Genomic DNA, 18,832 nt, shown 5'->3' with positions numbered 1-18,832 from the left:
CTCTCATTACACAACACCCAGTCTAAGATGGCCTCCCCCCTAGTTGGTTCCTCGACATATTGGTCTAAAAAAAAACCATCCCTTATGCACTCCAGGAAATCCTCCTCTACCGTATTGCTTTCAGTTTGGTTAACCCAATCTATGTGCATATTAAAGTCACCCATTATAACTGCTGCACCTTTATTGCACGCACCCCTAATTTCATGTTTGATGCCCTCCCCAACATCACTACTGCTGTTTGGAGGTCTGTACACAACTCCCACTAACGTTTTTTGTCCTTTGGTATTCTGCAGCTCTACCCATATAGATTCCACATCATCCAAGCTAATGTCCTTCCGAACTATTGCCTTAATTTGCTCCTTAACCAGCAATGCTACCCCACCTCCTTTTCCTTTTATTCTATCTTTCCTGAATGTTGAATACCCCTGGATGTTGAGTTCCCAGCCCTGATCATCCTGGAGCCACGTCTCCGTAATCCCAATCACATCATATTTGTTAACATCTATTTGCACAGTTAATTCATCCACTTTATTGCGGATACTCCTTGCATTAAGACACAAAGCCTTCAGGCTTGTTCTTTCAACACCCTTTGTCCTTTTAGAATTTTGCTGTACAGTGGCCCTTTTTGTTCTTTGCCTTGGGTTTCTCTGCCCTCCACTTTTCCTCATCTCCTTTCTGTCTTTTGCTTTTGCCTCCTTTTTGTTTCCCTCTGTCTCCCTGCATTGGTTCCCATCCCCCTGCCATATTAGTTTAACTCCTCCCCAACAGCACTAGCAAACACTCCCCCTAGGACATTGGTTCCGGTCCTGCCACACTCGCTCATTCACACGCTCGCTCGTTCACACACTCGCTCATTCACACACTCGTTCACACACTCGCTCATTCACACGCTCGCTCGTTCACACACTCGTTCACACACTCGCTCATTCACACACTCGCTCATTCACACACTCGTTCACACACTCGCTCATTCACACACTCGCTCATTCACACACTCGTTCACACACTCGCTCATTAACACACTCGCTCGTTCACACACTCGCTCATTCACACACTCGTTCACACACTCGCTCATTCACACACTCGCTCATTCACACACTCGTTCACACACTCGCTCATTCACACACTCGTTCACACACTCGCTCATTCACACACTCGCTCATTCACACACTCGTTCACACACTCGCTCATTCACACCCTCGCTCGTTCACTCACTCGCTCGTTCACACACTCGCTCGTTCACACACTCGCTCGTTCACACACTCGCTCGTTCACTCACTCGCCCGTTCACACACTCGCTCGTTCACACACTCGCTCGTTCACACACTCGCTCGTTCACACACTCGCTCGTTCACACACTTTCTCACACACTCGCTCGTTCACACACTCGCCCGTTCACACACTCGCTCATTCACACCCTCGCTCGTTCACTCACTCGCTCGTTCACTCACTCGCTCGTTCACACACTTTCTCACACACTCGCTCGTTCACACACTCGCTCGTTCACACACTTTCTCACACACTCGCTCGTTCACACACTTTCTCACACACTCGCTCGTTCACACACTCGCTCGTTCACTCACTTTCTCACACACTCGCTCGTTCACACACTCGCTCGTTCACTCACTTTCTCACACACTCGCTCGTTCACACACTCGCTCGTTCACACACTTTCTCACACACTCGCTCGTTCACACACTTTCTCACACACTCGCTCGTTCACACACTCGCTCGTTCACACACTTTCTCACACACTCGCTCGTTCACACACTTTCTCACACACTCGCTCGTTCACACACTTTCTCACACACTCGCTCGTTCACACACTCGCTCGTTCACTCACTTTCTCACACACTCGCTCGTTCACACACTCGCTCGTTCACACACTTTCTCACACACTCGCTCGTTCACACACTCGCTCGTTCACTCACTTTCTCACACACTCGCTCGTTCACACACTCGCTCGTTCACACACTTTCTCACACACTCGCTCATTCACACACTTTCTCACACACTCGCTCGTTCACACACTTTCTCACACACTCGCTCGTTCACTCACTCGCTCGTTCACTCACTCGCTCGTTCACACACTCGCTCGTTCACACACTTTCTCACACACTCGCTCGTTCACACACTCGCTCATTCACACACTTTCTCACACACTCGCTCGTTCACACACTTTCTCACACACTCGCTCGTTCACTCACTCGCTCGTTCACACACTCGCTCGTTCACACACTTTCTCACACACTTGCTCGTTCACTCACTTTCTCACACACTCGCTCGTTCACACACTCGCTCGTTCACACACTTTCTCACACACTCGCTCGTTCACTCACTTTCTCACACACTCGCTCGTTCACACACTCGCTCGTTCACACACTTTCTCACTCACTCGCTCGTTCACTCACTTTCTCACACACTCGCTCGTTCACACACTCGCTCGTTCACACACTTTCTCACTCACTCGCTCGTTCACTCACTTTCTCACACACTCGCTCGTTCACACACTTTCTCACACACTCGCTCGTTCACACACTTTCTCACACACTCGCTCGTTCACACACTCGCTCGTTCACACACTCGCTCGTTCACACACTTTCTCACACACTCGCTCGTTCACTCAATCGCTCGTTCACACACTCGCTCGTTCACACACTTTCTCACACACTCGCTCGTTCACACACTTTCTCACACACTCGCTCGTTCACACACTCGCTCGTTCACACACTCGCTCGTTCACACACTTTCTCACACACTCGCTCGTTCACTCACTCGCTCGTTCACTCACTTTCTCACACACTCGCTCGTTCACTCAATCGCTCGTTCACTCACTCGCTCGTTCACTCAATCGCTCGTTCACACACTCGCTCGTTCACTCAATCGCTCGTTCACTCACTTTCTCACACACTCGCTCGTTCACACACTTTCTCACACACTCGCTCGTTCACACACTTTCTCACACACTCGCTCGTTCACACACTCGCTCGTTCACACACTCGCTCGTTCACTCACTTTCTCACACACTCGCTCGTTCACTCAATCGCTCGTTCACACACTCGCTCGTTCACACACTTTCTCACACACTCGCTCGTTCACACACTTTCTCACACACTCGCTCGTTCACACACTCGCTCGTTCACACACTTTCTCACACACTCGCTCGTTCACTCACTCGCTCGTTCACACACTTTCTCACACACTCGCTCGTTCACACACTTTCTCACACACTCGCTCGTTCACACACTTTCTCACACACTCACTCGTTCACACACTCGCTCATTCACACTCTCGCTCGTTCACACACTCGCTCGTTCACACACTCGCGCATTCACACACTCACTCATTCACTCACTCGCTCATTCACACACTCGCTCATTCACACACACGCTCGTTCACACACTCGCTCATTCACACACTCGCTCATTAACACACTCGCTCATTCACACACTCGCTCGTTCACACACTCGCTCATTCACACACTCGGTCATTCACACACTCGCTCGTTCACTCGCTCGTTCACACACTCGCTCGTTCACACGCTCGCTCGTTCACACGCTCGCTCGTTCACACACTCGCTCGTTCACACACTCGTTCACACGCTCGCTCGTTCACACGCTCGCTCGTTCACACACTCGCTCATTCACACTCTCGCTCGTTCACACACTCGCTCGTTCACACACTCGCGCATTCACACACTCACTCATTCACTCACTCGCTCATTCACACACTCGCTCATTCACACACACGCTCGTTCACACACTCGCTCATTCACACACTCGCTCATTAACACACTCGCTCATTCACACACTCGCTCGTTCACACACTCGCTCATTCACACACTCGGTCATTCACACACTCGCTCGTTCACTCGCTCGTTCACACACTCGCTCGTTCACACGCTCGCTCGTTCACACGCTCGCTCGTTCACACACTCGCTCGTTCACACACTCGTTCACACGCTCGCTCGTTCACACGCTCGCTCGTTCACACACTCGCTCATTCACACACTCGCTCGTTCACACTCGCTCGTTCACACACTCGTTCACACACTCGCTCATTCACACACTCGCTCGTTCACACTCTCGTTCACACACTCGCTCGTTCACACTCGCTCGTTTACACTGTTAGCGTTAGTGTTCTCTCAGAAGAATCACTCAACACTCGGAGTCGGTTCCAATGCCGTCGCGGTCTTTATTACGCTCAGCGGGGAGGAAATCTCAGGACTGTATCCAGGTTTCTCTCCACAGAACAAAGGGTTACATGCACCTTTATATGTTTCACAACAGTTACAAACAGTTTACTACAGCTACACAGCCCATCACGGCTGGACACAAGCCAATCACAACGATTATAGATTACATATCGGTTCTTTTAACCCAATAGAATTCCCCTAGTGTCTCGGGAACCATATGTTCGATTATTGTCAGCTTGGGCTGATCGATGACTTTACTACAGGAGATAGGTTCTCTCCCTAGTTCTTTCATCTGGGAGAATTAATTGGTTTATAACCTTGTTTACAGGAGATGGTTTCCCTCTTATCTCTTTCTTCCCGCATCCAAGGCATTCCTATAGTGGGCCTCACGGGGTTATTGCTCGGTCATTGAACATTCAACAGTTCACAGCTTGACTGCCTGATTTCCCATCATGCCTGGGCAGCCATTTTATGTGTGGCCACTTTAAACTTATATGCGTTTAGATATATCTAGCAGGTGCCTAATGCCTAGTGTTCTGGTATATTCTAAAGGTGCCTACCTCCTACAACAAACTCCCCCTTTCGGTAAAGGGACTAGTCCTAGTCCCCTTTTAGCCGACCATTCGACCTTTATTAGATTTTGTGCACGGCCCGGTACTCCCTGCCTCAACGTGCTGGCCAGTCACGCGGTTTCAGGAGTCCCGGTTGCTTAAATCAAATTGACAAAGGCTAAATCCTCCTGCCCCCTTTATCAAACAGGCTTGTTTAGTATCCGGGGAACGGTGATTTGTCCGTCTTCGTTGTGCGTGGTGTCTGCATGCCTGGCAGGCCATTGCGCCCCATGTTATCGCTAAGATCAATTGTACCCCGACCAGTATGTGTGAAATTATTCGAATCCATGGGTGGATGTTCACATTTATTCCCCAGTCCCAGACCTTTCTCCACCGACTCTGACTTTGTAAGTCTACATCGATATCTTCTTCCAGTACTTTGATTTTAGTTTGCAGTTGGTGGTAGAGCTTTATGGATTGACCCACTCTGAGCCTCAACTCTCGTAATACTTCAGTTCGATGTGGGATAGGGACCTGATCTGGTTCGTCATAATCCTGTAAATGATCATGGAGCTGATTGGTTACCTCAATAACTTCAGGCTTCCGGCGCCTAACCTGGGTGATATCCGCTTGCCCGATCGTGACAGGTCGTAGTGGTGTAAAGCAAAAGTTTGGCTGTGATATCGGGCACTGCAGGTCATTATACTGGTACGAACGCTCAGTAGTAGAGACGCAGTATCTTCCCTTCCCTCCATAGCCTGCCCTCGCGAAGTGCCTGTGTGCGGGCACTATTTCTAGTACACACCCGTCGGTTCGGTTAAACCCGCACTCGTCTAGCTCCCCTCTGCCCACCGGGTGAGGGCATACTGTGATCTCCCCCCTTGCTTGCATTCTGTTAGGGAAATCCCGGTAAGTAGGTTGTTTCGACGAACGGCAGAGGTGGTGGTCAGATAGTAACGCATGGAGACATTTTCCCGTATTACTCCGATATTCTCCAGTTGGTACAGGGGGAACGGCCCTGAGTCCGGCGTGGCTATAGGGATCATCAGGACTGTCCCTATCCCGGTAGTCCTACCCATCTGGCAATCTGGAATTGCTGGGTATACTCGGGTCAGTCCCTTCAGAGTACAATTATCCAGTGTCCCCCTCTGGTTAGCCAACTGAGCTAAATGTGAACTGTCTATCCAATCGGGTACTTCCCCGCGTTGGATCTGGTCGAGATTGTGGCGGATCTGCCCCACCATCCACAGACCATAAGCATGACAGAGTTGCCCCTGTCTTTGCTTTCCCTGTATCTTCCTGTTCTCTATCAATGAGGTGATTGATGGTTCTGGCTTGAGCTTCCAGGACTGAGATGCCATCCAACTGGATTTTGGCACCCTCCTTTCCTAGGTTGGCCTGGTCTTCCTGGTTTTGCTCCACCCTCTCTAATAACCCCTTCATCACCCCTCTAAGCTGTTCCACCCTCTCATTTAACCCTTGTATGTCTATCGAGTTCACTACGGAGGTCCCTGTATTGAAAACGGTAGCAACATCGTTAACTATTTCCCTCTTCATCCTGGGGGCTGACCCCTGTCCCCGGAACTTACTGGCACCCATTGCATCGGCAGCCTGCTGCATTACAACTTTACTTAATACATTGTACATCTTCCTTGACTGTTCTGTACAGTATTCCGGCATCTGGATGCCTGAAATATTGATCAGAACAGGCACAATTTCATGTTTAACATTATCATACAACAGTTCCCCCTCGTTGTACATTACAATCCCATTCTCTGGTCCCTTAGTAGTTATGGGGCAAGGCAGTTCCTCGGGCAATGTAGTGATTCTTATGGGGCGCGGTGTCGGAGGGGGTGAGAAACATACATACAATGATATTGCAGCCGCCCCCACCTCCTCGTAATACCCACACAGCCCCATTCCCTTCTTGCGGATGACTGATTGCTGGGATTGTCCCGGAGGCGCGCAAATTATGCCAAAAGTACATTCATCAGGCCCTTTGACATCCCTCCGTTTAATGCATCTGCTCCTTATACCCGTGGAGCACTGTACACATACTCTTATTCTTATTAGGATTCTTATTAGGATTCACTTGTAACCATGCATTAAAATAAGTCCTGTCCTTGCTCCAGTCCTTGGCTGCTGGGATGCACATTCCGTCCGTTAAATTAAACAAGACTCCATAGTTCATATAGTTGTTTATTTCCAGCGTGCTCTGCTGTCCGTCGGTGTTGCCCAGGGTACGTGCATGTCGCAGGGCTATCCATATTACGAGTAGCGCCTTTCGTATTCCCATTCTGGTAGGTATTATCTGTAATTTTAAACAGCCGGCCTGGTCGTCACCAGGGGTTAGGCTTTGCTCTACGAGTATATCTGTCACACTGCAAAATCAGAAGCACAAGGTTATAATCGAACCATTTCGAGTTGAATCTGTGGGGCGTGCGCCCGTGTCTTTACCCACTTAAATATTACCCAAACTCCTATTATGACCAAGGCCAAAGCTATTCCTCCAAACATCGCTGTCTGCTTTACCGTTAGGTTGGGTTTGTGAACTACACCTACCCACCGTGGGGTACATTGGCTCTATTGCCATAGGTGATGGTGCTATTGCTGCACACTGCACTATCCGTCTAGTCCTGTTATCTCTTCCAGCCTGTTTATCTTAGCTTTTAACTCTTCAATTTGTTTTGTTTGAGTATCTATTTCTTTATTGTATCAGGCGAGTATTATTACATAAGCTAGTTCTGTTTTTATTTTTGTTTCCTCTGTTAGGTGAGTCTTTTTTTTCTATTAAGAAATCCAAACTAATAATGTTCAGTATCTTAAATGGCTGTCAATGGAAAGGGTTAACTCCTTTCCAGGTTTGTAAGAAGACCTGATGTCATTACGTGACTTCACGTAATCATCTGAAAAAAAAGTCTTTGTGCCTTCAAAACTTACTTAGAAATTAGGAATCCGTTAAACAGCATAAATAATAAAAATCTTCTCATCAGGGAAGACGGCATTTTAGAGTAAACTCCAATGTTTTCTTAACTTCTAATTCAAGTACTTGCCAAAGAAATTTTTTTTTTTTTAATTGATATAAAACGAGACCACACATACAATAGCAATTTTGTTTACTGAAATTCAATTTTGTTTTTTTTAAATTTCTCTCAGCACAAAATCTAAACTTCTGGGACAGTTCCATTTTCTATAAGAATTTAAGAATTCAGTAAGATTCTCTAATTCCCAGTTTTTTTTTCTGTGCTGAGTTCACATAGCTTAGATCTTCAAAACCCTCCTGCTTGTTTTGACTATTCGGGACTTTTCTTGATAAACACTGTCCATTTTGGAAATCTTTTCAAACTGCATTGAAACTTTCTCATAATTTAAAATCATTATCAATGTTGAGTGTTTTTTTACCTCTTCCAAATTTGTTCTCTTTTTCTAATTAAACCAATATCTTTTTTTTCACAGCAAACATCAACTAGTATTTAGTAAGTTATGTCTTTTTCCATCACAAACACATTTTGTTTACTTTCAAAGTGGCGTCTTTATTTTCTGTGCCTTCTCTGAATATCTCAAAATCCCAATTCAAACTTTGTAATTTCAATCTTTATTTAAAACCTTTTTTTTTTGCTAGAAGCTCTTTTAAAAGGCATTCTTTATCTCATTCCGAGACTAAATTTATGTCTTTCCATCCAATGTAATTAATCATTGCATGTTTTTTTTCGACAAGTAAATTCTTTTTTTTTTAACCATCGGGACCATGTATTTTTTATCTTTTGCTCAACAAACCTATCCTTTGTACATTTCCGAGCTCCATAACTTATCATCCGAATAAATCCACACCTGCGTTTCTAACTTAAATGTCTTAAAACTTCCCACATACAAGACAACGCTACAAAGGGTTTTAAAAAAAAGACTTTCACTCTGTTTCTAAAGTAAACAGACACTTGCATTCCTCTTCCAACCAGGTTTTCGGAACATGAAAACATAAAAAATTCATTCCGCAGTCAAAAATCACACCGGCACTTCTCATTTAAAACAGATGTTCACAAAAGTCTCTCTTCTTTCCTATTGTTTTGGCTGGCTCTATTCTCTTCCATACTTCACTGAAGACAATCACCATCAGTTTTTTTTTATTGATTAACTTCCTATGTTAATTTACATGGGTTCGCAGTATCGAGACCACAGACTTTTTTTTTCTTAGTTTCTTTTGTTTTTCAGCCAGATGGCGGGTAAGGGACCCTTCTGATCCCCACTCGAGTTTACTTGCATTCGTGGCCATTCCTGGGTAGGACTAGATCCGTTAGGTATCTACCCTCAGAGGTCCGCTTTCTGCCTAGCGTTACTTGTAGTAAACCATCTCCTAGCTACTGTCAGGTCACAAGTTCTGCTGTTACACAAACTTATACAATTCTTAAAAACGCGTTTAAGCAATTCCCGCAGTTAACCTTAACGACTACCTACCACCGCTCGGCCTGTTGGTCCGACCCTGTTCACAGGTTTGGATTCCGTTAGCCGCTGTACACCGCTTGGTTCTACCCCGGGGTATATCTCAGATTACACTACTGGGTCCGGAAGATGTCTCTCGGTATCACGATCCCACGGTCCAAGTGTGTTCCTGGCACCTACTTAATTCCTGGCCGTCACGTGGGACTAAAGTCCTCTTAATTCAGGCTCAGGCTAGGTGTTTGAGATATTGGACCGTCCCCTGGTGTCGATCAACCAGCATCCACCTTCCGCACCCTTTATAATTAAAAATCGTTTTTTATACTCACCCGGGTTTTTCCAAGGGCGTCCAGCGACCCCGAAATCCTGTTCGTGACGCCACTGTTAGTGTTAGTGTTTGTCAGAAGAATCACTCAACACTCAGAGTCGGTTCCAACGCCAGTGCGGCATTTATTTACGCCACCGGGGAGGAAATCACAAGACTGAGTCCAGGCTTCTCTCCGCTGAACAAAGGGTTTCATGGATCTTTATATGTTTTACAACAGTTTACTACAATTACATACAACAGTTTACTACAGTTACATTAGACCAATAGCGTGAGTCTCTAAACGTAAAGTGGCTCATGTGTTGCCAAGAGATGTGTTGCTAAGGGGTGTGTTGCTAGGGATGACTCATGTGTCTTGTAACATGGCCTGGGCCTCTCTTATCTTACTGTCCTTGGATGCTGGCATTGGGTAGCCTCCTTATCTCCATCCTGCCACAGAGCCGTATTGTTACTAGAACATTTGGTCCTGAGGCCTAGCTGATTAGAGACACCTGCAGAGCTTGCTTGCTGGTCCTGTGTGTGGGAAACAACAAGTATCAGTCTCCAGGAATGCGGTCTATTTCAGCTAACATAAATCCCTTGAGGCTTCACTGGTAGCCATTTTATGGTACAAGTTACATATTTAATTCCAACCTTATCCTACAGGTGCCGTTGCCCTAGGGTGCCTAATACCTACAACAGAAAGACAGACAGAGAAAGTGTGAAACAGAGAGACACAGAGAGAGAGAGACAGAGAGAGAGAGGGAGAGAGTGTGATGGGGGGGGAGGTTGTATGAAACACTCACCATTCTGTCTCCTTTCCTCCCCCACTGCAGCCACTTGGGGTACAGGTAGAAATGGCAGCGGGCAGCGACAGGGTGTCCCACGATGGTGAGGTACCCGTGCATCACGCAGCTCCGACAGTCCGCGACGTCTGGGGAGAGGCGAGTGTAGGAGAGAGGGAGAGTCAGACAGAGTTCACACAGCTCGCTCCCGGCCACAGTCCCTGGGACCCTGGGACCCCCCCTCACACACTGAGAGACCCTGGGACCCCCCCTCACACACTGAGAGACCCTGGGACCCCCCTCACACACTGAGAGACCCTGGGACCCCCCTTCACACTGAGAGACCCTGGGACCCCCCCTCACACACTGAGAGACCCTGGGACCCCCCTCACACACTGAGAGACCCTGGGACCCCCCCTCACACACTGAGAGACCCTGGGACCCCCCCTCACACACTGAGAGACCCCTCCCCCCTCACACACTGAGAGACCCTGGGACCCCCCCTCACACACTGAGAGACCCTGGGACCCCCCCCTCACACACTGAGAGACCCTGGGACCCCCCCTCACACACTGAGAGACCCTGGGACCCCCCCTCACACACTGAGAGACCCTGGGACCCCCCTCACACACTGAGAGACCCTGGGACCCCCCCTCACACACTGAGAGACCCTGGGACCCCCCCTCACACACTGAGAGACCCTGGGACCCCCCCTCACACACTGAGAGACCCTGGGACCCCCCTCACACACTGAGAGACCCTGGGACCCCCCCTCACACACTGAGAGACCCTGGGACCCCCCCTCACACACTGAGAGACCCTGGGACCCCCCCTCACATACTGAGAGACCCTGGGACCCCCCCTCACACACTGAGAGACCCTGGGACCCCCCTTCACACACTGAGAGACCCTGGGACCCCCCCCTCACACACTGAGAGACCCTGGGACCCCCCCTCACACACTGAGAGACCCTGGGACCCCCCTCACACACTGAGAGACCCTGGGACCCCCCCCCCCACACACTGAGAGATCCTGGGACCCCCCTCACACACTGAGAGACCCTGGGACCCCCACACACACACTGAGAGACCCTGGGACCCCCCCTCACACACTGAGAGACCCTGGGACCCCCACACACACACACCCACTCACACATTTTGTAACATTACAAATCTTCAGAGAAACACAGAAGGAGAGCATTAGCTAGAAGTTGATGAATACAAGCGTTTGGAGAATGGGAGCAAGAAGGCCCCATCCTGAGGGCAGGCGGTGCCTCATCCCAACTGAGGACACTCTGTGGTCAGGACACAAAACTGACTTTATTTATAACAACAATGGACTTGCTCCATGATGCCCTGAACTTGATTGACCAGGGTGGGGAACACAGCCACTGGAAACATCCAATCTGTAAAAAGCAGCCTGCGTCTGCACACATTCAGGGGCTGAACTCCAGGACATAGTCGACGTATTTACTGAGGTGTGCGAAAACACGGGCTTTACGCTAAACATCCGTAAGACAAAGCGTGTGTGAACGTGTGTGAACGTGTGTGTGAGAGTGTGTCTGTGAGAGTGTGTCTGTGAGTGTGTGTGTCTGTGTGTGTGTGAGTGAGAGTGTGTCTGTGAGAGTGTGTCTGTGTGTGTGTGTGTCTGTGTGAGAGCGTGTCTGTGAGAGTGTGTCTGTGAGTGTGTGAGAGTGTGTCTGTGAGTGTGTGTGTCTGTGTGAGAGCGTGTCTGTGAGAGTGTGTCTGTGTGTGTGTGAGAGTGTGTCTGTGAGTGTGTGTGTGTGTGAGAGTGTGTCTGTGAGTGTGTGTGTCTGTGTGTGAGAGTGAGAGCGAAAGAGTGTCAGAGTCTGTGTGTGAGAATGTGTGTGAGCGAGTGTGTGTGAGTGTGTTTGTGAGTGAGAGTGCATGTGTGCGAGTGTGTGTGAGTGCGAGTGTGTGTGTGCGAGTGTGTGTGAGTGCGAGTGTGTGTGTGCGAGTGTGTGTGTGTATGTGTGAGTGTGTGTGTGTGTGTGAGTGTATGTCTGTGTGTGAGAGTGTGTGAGTGTGTGTGTGTGTGTGTGTGTGTGTGTGTGTGAGTGAGAGAGTGAGTGTGTGAGAGAGAGTGTGTGTGAGAGTGTGTCTGTGTGTGCGTGAGTGTGTGTGTGTGTGAGTGTTGTCATGTATCTTACATTATTATATATAACTGTATCCTAACATGCTATACATGACTGTAATAAGATATGACCTGTAACCACCAGCATACCTTACCACCAGGGGTACACTTGCAAGAGACAGGTATATAAGGACAGGTCTCAGGCAAGTGCAGCATTCCAGAGCTGTGAAATAAAGGTGCAGGTCCAGAGTGACCTTGACTTCACTACATGCCTCGTGTGAATCTGTACTGAGGGGACAGGACTTTACAGTGGCGACGAGTTACGGGATTACAGAATCCACAGAATGGCGAACAACGGATCAGATGAACAGTACAATGCTGGAGACAATTGGGAGGACTTTATAGAAAGGCTCCAGCAAAGCTTTGTAACCAAAGACTGGTTAGGCGACGATAAGGCAGACAAGAGAAGAGCCCATCTCTTGACCAGCTGTGGCTCGAAAATATACGCTTTAATGAAGGATCTGTTGGCACCCGAGAAACCAGCAAGCAAGTCGTTTGAAGAATTGAGCACACTGGTAAGAGACCACCTGAAGCCAGCAAGCAGCCCACACATGGGCAGACACAGGTTCTACAACTACAGACGCTGTGTGGGCCAGAGCATACCCGACTTCGTGGCGGAACTTCGGAGGTTGGCTAGTTTATGTGAGTTCTCCGATGAACCGAGGAGAGAAATGCTGAGAGACTTTTTCATTGAAGGAATAGGCCACGCAAGCATATTCCGAAAGCTCATAGAGACCAAGAACCTGACCTTAGAGGCAGCAGCACTGGTTGCACAGACATTCTTGGTAGGGGAAGAAGAAACGAGGTTGATTTACACTGCAGGTACGACAACTAACGAAATATCGGAACAAGAAGTCCACAGCATTAAACAAGCTGCTACCCCCACACACAGACAAAACCGGGAGAGCAGGCCCTCGACAGCAGACAGTGGCACCAGAAGCCATCAAGGGCCACAGGAACGGCCGTTCACACCTCATCAACCCACAATGTGAGCAATCAACTACAAACTGAGAGAAGCTCAAGAGAGATCAGCCAGACACCGCTCATTCTTTGCATGCAGTTTGTGCTGGAGGTGTGGGGGTGGGCACTCGGCAAGGGGATGTTGATTTCAGCAGGCTGTTTGCAGGAACTGTGAATATGCAGGGCATTTGGCCCGCATGTGCAAATAAACGGCAGCTCGGCTGGTATACGAATCGGATGGGTCGGAAAGCGGACCAGAAGATGGTGGGGTCAGTACCCAGGACACCGATATACAGCGGGTCAACACGATCAATGGCCGCTGCTCCTACAACAGGACGCCTCCTATAATGATGAGGGTCCTACTCAACGGGATATCTGTCAACATGGAGCTGGATACGGGAGCGAGTCAATCTCTCATGGGCGCTCAACAATTTGAACAACTGTGGCCGCATAAAAGAGACAGACCAAAACTCACAAGGGTCGACACCTTACTAAGGACCTGTACCAAAGAAATCGTACCAGTCCTCGGCAGCGCCATGCTCTCTGTCACACACAAAGGGACAGTGAACCGACTTTCCCTGTGGATTGTCCCCGGAGACCCCCCAGCACTGCTGGGGAGAAGCTGGCTGGCAAAACTAAACTGGAAATGGGATGATGTCCATGCCATGTCATTAGAGGAATGGACCTCCTGCTCAACAGTTATAAAGCGATTTGAACATCTCTTTCAGCCAGGTGTGGGCACCTTCAAAGGGGCTAAAGTCAAAATCTACATCACACAGGATGCTAGACTGGTCCATCACAAGGCCAGAGCTGTACCCTATGTGATGAGGGAAAAGATTGAACACGAACTAGACAGGCTTCTGTGGGAAGGCATTATATCACCTGTGGAATTTAGCGACTGGGCAAGTCCCATCGTCCCAGTCATGAAGCCTGATGGATCCGTACGAATCTGTGGGGTCTACAAATCTACCATAAACAGAGTCTCCCTACAGGACCAGTACCCGCTGCCCAGGGCGGAGGACTTATTTGCCACATTGGCTGGAGGTAAACTTTTCTCAAAACTAGACCTCACATCTGCGTATATGACGCAAGAATTGACCGAGGAATCCAAGTTACTCACCACCATCAACACACATCGAAGCCTTTTCATGTACAATCGATGCCCATTCAGCATCAGGTCGGCAGCTGCCATATTCCAGCGCAACATGGAGAGTCTGCTCAAGTCCATCCCGGGGACGGTTGTATTTCAAGACGACATACTTATCACGGGCAGGGACACCGACTCCCATCTCCGTAATTTGGAGGAAGTACTAAAGCGGTTGGATCGGGTAGGCCTACGAGTCAAGAAATCCAAGTGCCTGTTTCTCGCACCCGAGGTTGAATTTTTGGGCAGAAGGATTGCCGCTGATGGAATCCGCCCAACAGAGTCCAAAACAGAAGCAATTCGCCTGGCACCCAGGCCCCGGAATGTCTCAGAACTGTGCGCCTTTCTCGGGCTACTCAATTACTTTGGCAACTTTATGCAGAACTTAAGCACGCTGCTGGAGCCTCTCCACGTGCTACTCAGGAAGGGGTGCGATTGGTTTTGGGGGGACGCCCAGGAACACACCTTCAATAAGGCACGCAACCTTCTGTGCTCCAACAGAGTTTTGACTTTCTTTGACCCAGAAAAAAAGTTAGTTCTCACATGCGATGCGTCAGCGTATGGGGTCGGGTGCGTTTTGCAACATGTCAATAATGTGGGCAAATTACAACCCATAGCTTATGCCTCCAGGTCACTTTCGCGGGCGGAGCGCGGGTACGGAATGGTAGAGAAGGAGGCACTCGCGTGCGTGTACGGTGTCAAAAAGATGCACTAATACCTTTTTGGGGCCAAGTTTGCGTTAGAAACCGACCACAAGCCCCTCACGTCCCTCCTATCCGAGAGCAAGGCAATAAACGGCAACACCTCGGCGCGAATTCAACGGTGGGCACTCATGCTGGCGTCCTACGACTATACCATAAGGCACAGACCAGGCACAGACAACTGTGCCGACGCACTCAGCAGGCTACCCCTGGCGACCACGGAAGGGTCTGACGAACAGGACTGTGAGATAGTCATGGCAATCAATGCCTTTGAGTCCACAGGTTCGCCCATGAAGGCTCGCCAAATCAGAGCCTGGACGGCCAGCGACCCCACGTTATCCTTCGTAAAAAGATGTGTCCTAACCGGTGACTGAGCAGAGGCTCGCGATGCCTGCCCCGAGGAATTAAAACCCTTTCACAGGCGCATGCATGAGCTATCACTACAAGACAGACTGCCTGATGTGGGGCAGCCGAGTAGTCATGCCTCTGCGAGGCAGAGAGGCATTTGTCTGGGAGCTCCACCGCGAGCACCCGGGGATCGTTCTCATGAAGGCCATTGCCAGATCCCACGTCTGGTGGCCTGGTATTGACGCGGACTTGGAGCTCTGTGTCCGAAGGTGCACCATTTGTGCCCAACTCAGCAATGCCCCCAGGGAGGCTCCCCTGAGCCCCTGGCCCTGGCCTACCAAACCGTGGTCGCAGGTGCACGTAGGCTATGCGGGCCCATTCATGGGTAAAATGTTCCTCGTAGTTGTAGATGCATTTTCAAAGTGGATCGAATGCACCATTTTAAACTCGAGCACAACCTCCACTACTGTGGAAAGCCTCGCAACCATGTTTGCAACGTACAGAATCCCTGACATATTGGTCAGCGACAATGGTCCATGCTTCACCAGCGCAGAATTCCAAGACTTTATAATTGACCATGGCAAAAATCACGTCAAGACAGCACCGTTCAAGCCGGCCTCCAACGTCCAGGCGGAGAGAGCAGTGCAAATCATAAAACAAAGCATGCTTAAAATCCAAGGTCCCACGCTGCAGGGTCGCCTGTCGCGACTGCTGCTGGCATACAGATCTCGTCCGCACTCACTGACTGGGATCCCCCCCGCGCAACTGTTGATGAAAAGGACTTTAAAAACAAGGCTCTCATTAATCCTCCCAGACATGCACAAAATCATTGAGGCAAAGCGCCGTAAGCTGACTGAGTACCATGACAGAAATTCGAGGGGGAGGTGGAATGAGATAGGGGACAAAGTGTTTGTACTAAACTATGGCAGGGGTCCCAAATGGCTTGCAGGGACAGTAACGGGCAAGAAAGGAAACAGGCTACTGGTAGTACAAATGGACAATGGCAAAACCTGCCGGAGGCATGTAGACCAAGTCAAAAGCAGATTTACCAACAGCACTGCGGAACCAGAGGCAGACTACAATGTGGAACTCACACCACACCTGGTGGACAGACAGAGGGAACAACCTGAGGAGAGGGCAATCCCAACGGACAGCCCAGGCGAGTCAACAACAATCACACCAATCGAAACAGACAGCCCAGGCGAGATACCAGCAACCACACCCAAAGAAAAACAGACACCAAGGCAAACAACTGAACCACAACTCAGACGCTCCACGCGAGAGCGTAGACCACCTGAGAGACTGAACCTATAAAGACAATAAGACCTTGGGGGAGGGTGATGTCATGTATCTTACATTATTATATATAACTGTATCCTAACATGCTATACATGACTGTAATAAGATATGACCTGTAACCACCAGCATACCTTACCACCAGGGGTACACTTGCAAGAGACAGGTATATAAGGACAGGTCTCAGGCAAGTGCAGCATTCCAGAGCTGTGAAATAAAGGTGCAGGTCCAGAGTGACCTTGACTTCACTACATGCCTCGTGTGAATCTGTACTGAGGGGATAGGACTTTACAAGTGTGAGTGTGTGTGAGTGTGTGTGTGTGAGTGTGAGTGTGAGTGTGTGTGTGTGATTGTGTGTGTGTGTGTGCGCGAGAATGTATGCGAAAGTGCGTGTGTGTATGTGAGTGTGTGTGTGTGAGTGTGTGTTAGAAACATCGAAAATAGGTGCAGGAGTAGGCCATTCGGCCCTTCGAGCCTGCACCGCCATTCAATATGATCATATTGTAGCCCTATCCTGCTTTCTCTCCATACCCCTTGATCCCTTTAGCCGTAAGGGCCACATCTAAATCCCTCTTGAATATATCCAATGAACTGGCACCAACAACTCTCTGCGGTCGGGAATTCCACAGGTTAACAACTCTCTGAGTGAAGAAGTTTCTCCTCATCTCAGTCCTAAATGGCCTACCCCTTATCCTAAGACTGTGTCCCCTGGTTCTGGACTTCCCCAACATCAGGAACATTCTACCCGCATCTAACCTGTCCAGTCCCGTCAGACTTTTATATGTTTCGATGAGATCCCCTCTCATTCTTCTAAACTCCAGTAAATACAGGCCCAGTCGATCCAATCTCTCCTCATATGTCAGTCCTGCCATCCCGGGAATCAGTCTGGTGAACCTTCGCTGCACTCCCTCAATAGCAAGAACGTCCTTCCTCAGATTAGGAGACCAAAACTGAACACAATATTCCAGGTGAGGTCTCACCAAGGCCCTGTACAACTGCAGTAAGACCTCCCTGCTCCTATACTCAAATCCCCTCGCTATGAAGGCCAACATACCATTTCCCTTCTTCACCGCCTGCTGTACCTGCATGTCAACTTTCAATGACTGATGAACCATGACACCCAGGTCTCGTTGCACCTCCCCTTTTCCTAATCTGCCGCCATTCAGATAATATTCTGTCTTCGTCTTTTTGCCCCCAAAGTAGATAACCTCACATTTATCCACATTATACTGCATCTGCCATGTATTTGCCCACTCACCTAACCTGTCCAAGTCACCCTGCAGCCTCTTAGCGTCCCCCTCACAGCTCACACTGCCACCCAGTTTAATGTTAATCAAACGTGGAGATATTACACTCAATTCCTTCATCTAAATCATTAATGTATATTGTAAATAGCTGGGGTCCCAGCACTGAGCCCTGCGGCACCCACTGGTCACTGCCTGCCATTCTGAAAAGGACCCGTTTATCCCGACTCTCTGCTTCCTGTCTGCCAACCAGTTCTCTCTCCACGTCAGTACATTAATCCCAATACCATGTGCTTTAATTTTGCACACCAATCTCTAGTGTGGGACCTTGTCAAAGCCTTTTGAAAGTCCAAATACACCACATCCACTGGTTCTCCCTTGTCCACTCTACTTGTTAGATCCTCAAAAAATTCCAGAAGATTTGTCGAGCATGATTTCCCTTTCATAAATCCATGCTGACTTGGACCGATCCTGTCACTGCTTTCCAAATGCGCTGCTATTTCATCTTTAATAATTGATTCCAACATTTTCCCCACCACTGATGTCAGGCTAACCGGTCTATAATTACCAGCTTTCTCTCTCCCTCCTTTTTTGAAAAGTGGTGTTAGATTAGCTACCCTCCAGTCCATAGGAACTGATCCAGAGTTGATAGACTGTTGGAAAATGATCACCAATGCATCCACTTTTCTAGGGCCACTTCCTTAAATACTCTGGGA

At 48.9% G+C, this 18,832-nt stretch overlaps 1 long non-coding RNA gene across 1 annotated transcript; it reads right to left on the bottom strand.

Annotated features, from left to right (window-relative positions):
• Positions 1-4,170: 4,170 nt before the first annotated feature.
• On the bottom strand, positions 4,171-9,668 carry LOC139245577 (uncharacterized). The gene is made up of 2 exons (XR_011590002.1): positions 9,199-9,668; positions 4,171-7,127 (listed from the first exon to the last, which is right to left on the bottom strand). It is a non-coding gene; the product is annotated as an uncharacterized lncRNA (long non-coding RNA).
• Positions 9,669-18,832: the final 9,164 nt, after the last annotated feature.

This window comes from Pristiophorus japonicus, unplaced genomic scaffold, assembly GCF_044704955.1.
Source record: "Pristiophorus japonicus isolate sPriJap1 unplaced genomic scaffold, sPriJap1.hap1 HAP1_SCAFFOLD_223, whole genome shotgun sequence".
Classification (NCBI taxonomy): Eukaryota; Metazoa; Chordata; class Chondrichthyes; family Pristiophoridae; genus Pristiophorus; species Pristiophorus japonicus.
This window is presented reverse-complemented; position numbering and strand designations above follow the sequence as displayed.